Below are 5043 nucleotides of genomic sequence, written 5' to 3' on the forward strand. Positions count from 1 at the left end.
AAAAAAAGAGAAAGGACACAAATAAACAAAATCAGGGATAAAAGAGGAGAAATTATGATAGACACTGCAGAAATACAAAGGATCATACCAGAATAGTAAGAAAAAATATATGAGACCAAATTAAATAACCTAGAAGAAATGGACCCGTACTTCAAAAAATACAATCTTCCTAGACTGAATCAAGAAGATCTGGAAAATCTAAATATGCTTATCAGCAGAATAGAAATTGAAACAATTATCAAAAACCTACCAAAAAGTAAAAGTCCAGCACCAGATGGCTTTACCAGTGAATTCTACCAAACATCAAAGAAGATTTAATACCTATTCTACTCGAACGGTACCAAAATATTGAAGAGCAGGCGATACTTTCCAATTCCTTTTATAAGGCCAATATCACGCTGATACCAAAAGATAACAAAAAAAAGAAAACTGTAGAACAATATCTACAGATGCGAAAATTCTAAATAAGATACTAGTGAACCGAATAAAATAATATATTAAAAAGTTTATACACTACGATCAAAGTGGGCTTCATCCCAGGGGCACAGGGATGGTTCAACATATGCGAAACAATTAATGTGATACACCACATAAACAAATTAAAAAATAATAATCACATGATCATATCAATCGATGCAGAAAAAGCCTTCGACAAAATACAGTATCTGTTTATGATCAAAACACTTCACAAAATCGGTATAGAGGAAAGTATCTTAATATAATAAAAACCATATAGGACAAACCCTCAGCCAACATTATACTCAAAGTTCGCTATCGCATAGGTTATTCAATATAACATTGGAGGTCCTAACACGTGCAATGAGGCAAGAGAAAGATATAAAAGGCATCCAAATAGGAAACAAAAGAAGTCAAACTCTCACTCTTTGAGGATGGCATGATTCTCTATATACAAAACCCTAAAGATGTCACAAGAACACTACTAGAAACAATAAGCAAATACAGTAAAGTCTCTGGATACAAAATCAACTTTCGAAAATCTACAACATTAAGATTAGAGTTAGGGTTAGGGTTAGGGTTAGAACCATTCCACTCATGGCTCCGTTTCACAACCGTAACTTTTCAGGAATGAGATTTTCCAGTTTCTTTCTATTTAATTAATTAATATTTCTGAGAACTGGTCTCCTTGATGGTGACTTCCCTGTGGCCACAATGAGAACATTTCCCAGCCCCCCACATTTTGCCTGTCCTGTCCTCTTCCATGAGCCAAACTGTCCCCAATTCATATGTTAAAGCCCTGACCCCCAGAATCTCATCACACAATGGCATTTGGAGACAGGGTCTTTATAGAGGCGACAAAGTTGCCTATGAGGTCATCATGGTGCATTGGCCCCTATGGGACTGGTGTCCTTATCAAAGGAAAAAAGAAGTGAAAAAAATAATTTCTTTCGCTATTGCAACAAAATAAATAAAATACCTAGGAGTAAATCTAATGAAACACATGAAAGAACTATATAATGAAAACTACAAGACCCTATTGAAAGAAATTTAAAAAGATACAAAGAACTGGAAAGATATTCTATGTTCCTGGATTGGAAGAATCAACATAGTTAAAATGATCATATTATCTAAAGCAATGTACGGATTTAATGTAATCCCCATCAAAATTCTATGGACATTTTTTAAAGAAATGGAACAAAAAATCATCAGTTTTGTATGGAAGCACAAAAGATCCTGAATTGCCAAAGACATCCTGAGAAAAAAAGAACGAGGCTGAAAGTATCACTCTACCTGACTTCAAATTATACTACAAAGTGACAGTAATCAAAATGGCATGCTATGGGCAGAAAAACAGACATATGGACTAATGGAACAGAATTGAGAGTCCAGAAGTAAACCCATATTTATGTGGACAAATAATTTTTGACAAAAAAAGCCAAAAACATACAATGGAGAAAGAAAAACCTCTTCAATAAATAGTGCTGGAAAAATTGGAAAGCCACCTGCAAAAGAATGAAACTAAACTGTTGTCTATCATCACACATCAAAATTAACTCAAAATGGATTACGGACCTAAATATAAGAACTGAAACAATAAAATACATAGAAGAAAACATAGGAACTAAACTCAAGGACCTTGAACTTAAAGAAGATTTTATGAATTTGACCTCAAAGGCAAGAGAAGCAAAGCAAAAATAAATGGATGGGACTACATCAAACTAAAAAGCTTCTGCTCAGCAAAAGAAACCATCAACAATGTAAAGAGACAACCATCAGAATGGGAAAATAGATTTGCAAGCAACACCTCTGATAAGGGCCTAATATCCAAAATATACGAAGAACTCATATGACTCAATAACAACTAAAAAACAAACGACCCAATCAAAAAATGAACAGAGGACCTGAATAGACCCTTCCCCTAGAGGACATATGAATGGCCAACAAATATATGAAAAGATGCTCAACATCACTAGCTATTAGGGAAATGCAAATCAAACCACAATGAGATACCATCACACTTTTGTTAGAATAGCTATAATGACAAATATTGGAGAGAATGTGGTGGAAAAGGAACCCTCATACATTACTGGTGGGATTGAAAATTGGTACAGTCACTATGGAAAACAGCATAGAAGTTCCTCAAAAAACTAAGAATTGATCTACCATACTATCTAGCAATCCCTCTTCTGGGTATTTACCCCAAAGACTTGAAAACCCATATCCAAAAAGATATTTGCACATCAATGTTCATAGCAGCATTATTTATAGTGGCCAGGACATGGAACCAACCACAGTGTCCTATGACAGACCATTGGTTAAAGAAGTTGTGGTACATATATACAATGGAATATTACTCAGCCATAAGTAGAGATGAAATACTGCCATTTGCAACAACATGAATGGACTTTGAAATAATCATACTAAGCAAAATAATCCAGACAGAAAAAGCTGAAAATCACATGCTATCACTTATGTGTGGTATATAAACCTAAAAGCAACAAATAAACAGGACAAACAGAGTCTCATGGACATGGACAATGGACTATTGGTTACCAGAGTGGAGGGTAAAAAGATAAAATCTTAAAAAAAAAATAGTAAAAAATCTATAAGGAAAAAAATGAAGATTAGAATTATAAATTCACAAGATACAGGCATCTAATCCTCTTCTTTATCTCATTTCACTCAGCTAGTAGACTAGTAGAAATTCACTGAAACCTACTTAGATCTTTAATAATAGTTCGGTAGATAGTGTCTTAGTTATCCAACGAAAATTTTATGTAAAATCAAAGTTAGTTCTGGCTAATAGCCAAAAAAACCTATATTTCCTTTGGAGTTCCTGTTACGTGATTCTTCAAAATCTACTGCATTTCACATCCTTTTCTGTGGCATTTTTCTCAACTCAAAATATTGGAATTCCAGTTCTTATATTTTTATGATGGTTCCTGTGTGTGTGTGAGATGAAAAATGTAAGAATATTTAACAGTCAAGATGGTGGAGTAGTTAGATCCTGTGGTTGAATCCTCTTACAACCACATCAAAATTATGAGTACACTACAGAACAACCATAACTGAGAGTTGCCTAAAGTCTAGCTGAACAGAAGTCCTACAACTAAGGACATACAAAAGAAGCCATATAGATGCTGGTAGGAGACCCAGAGACGAGAAATGGACTGGTCCCACATCCATCTATGGCAAGTAAAAATTGGGAGATCTTGGCTGTATAGGTCCTTCCTGAGGAGTAAGGAGTCCCATTCCTCACACCAGGCTCCCTAGCACAGGATTTCAGTGCTGGGGAAAGATGCCTCCATAACTTCTGCCTGTGAAAACCAGTGGCTGAGTGAGATGGAAAGTTGCTAGAGTCACAGGCATTCCTATGAAAGGGCCTGCACAGGGACTTACTCATTGACTGACTAATTAGGTCTGAGCTCCACCACTGGGGCAACAGCTTGAAAGGTCCTGGGAACATATAAGAGGGTAATTGAATTGTCTGGCTTCAGGACAAGGCCTGGAGGAACAGCTTTCTCCTAGACAGAAGTGTTTTTATGCTGAGCCCCGCCCTCACCCAGCATACAGACTTAGGTGGGCACCATATCTGAGTCTCTACCAATCTGTCTAACACCATTCACCCTGCCCTGGCAATTTCCTGAAATCCCGCAACACCTAATTTTCAGGGCCAACCAAGTTTCTTCTAGTGCCTTTTCCATACAATTTGCCTGTATTGGCTCATGCTGAAGAGGTTTCTAATTTCTCTAAAAGGTTCAGACACCCCAAGTAAGCATCATCTGGCTATGTTGTGCTTGGTATTTCTTGCTAAGAAGCTCCAAGCTCAGCATTAGTGGCAACTGACTTCAGTTCGAGGCTTGGCTTCTTCCAGGCACCTCAAAATCTAGCTCTGATGGTAACCATCTGTGAATTATTTTGTGGCTTATTTTAAGTGACCCTGGGTAGGGCACAGGCTGTGACTAAACTTGGCCTACAGTAGGGCAACTCCCAGAAGTCCCTGAGGATGGCTTGCTTCAGACCAAGACAGAGCACCACTCAATGCCTTCATGAATGACATACTTCATAAGGGAGACTGGACAGGTACCAAAGCCCTCCTAAAGCAAATCCTACTCCTTAGGGTCAGCCCCTCACTGACCAGTACTCATGACCAACCAACCTGCAGGTCAACCCTTAACCCATCCCACTGACATGCAAACATCGACCAAGCCTCAACTATAACAAGAGAGCACGCACAACCCATAGAAGGGAGATACCTGGAGCTCCTGACTCAGGTTACCAGGGAGCCTGTGCCACTGGATCCATAGGACACCTACCACATAAAGCCACTCTACTAAAACTGTAACACATAGCAACCCTAACTAATACATAGAAACAAACATAGGGAGCAGCCAAAAATAGGGAGACAAAAATAAATGTCTCAAATAAAAGAACAGAACAAAGCTCTAGAAAAAGAGCTAAACAAAATGAGACAAGCACTCTATAAGACGCAGAGTTTAGAACACTACTTATAAGAATAATCAATGCTATCAGTGAAAACTTCAAAAAGAGATAGAAAGCATAAAGAAAAAATCCAAAATGAAG

Source organism: Rousettus aegyptiacus, unplaced genomic scaffold (assembly GCF_014176215.1).
Source record: "Rousettus aegyptiacus isolate mRouAeg1 unplaced genomic scaffold, mRouAeg1.p scaffold_m13_p_4, whole genome shotgun sequence".
In the NCBI taxonomy this organism is placed as follows: Eukaryota; Metazoa; Chordata; class Mammalia; order Chiroptera; family Pteropodidae; genus Rousettus; species Rousettus aegyptiacus.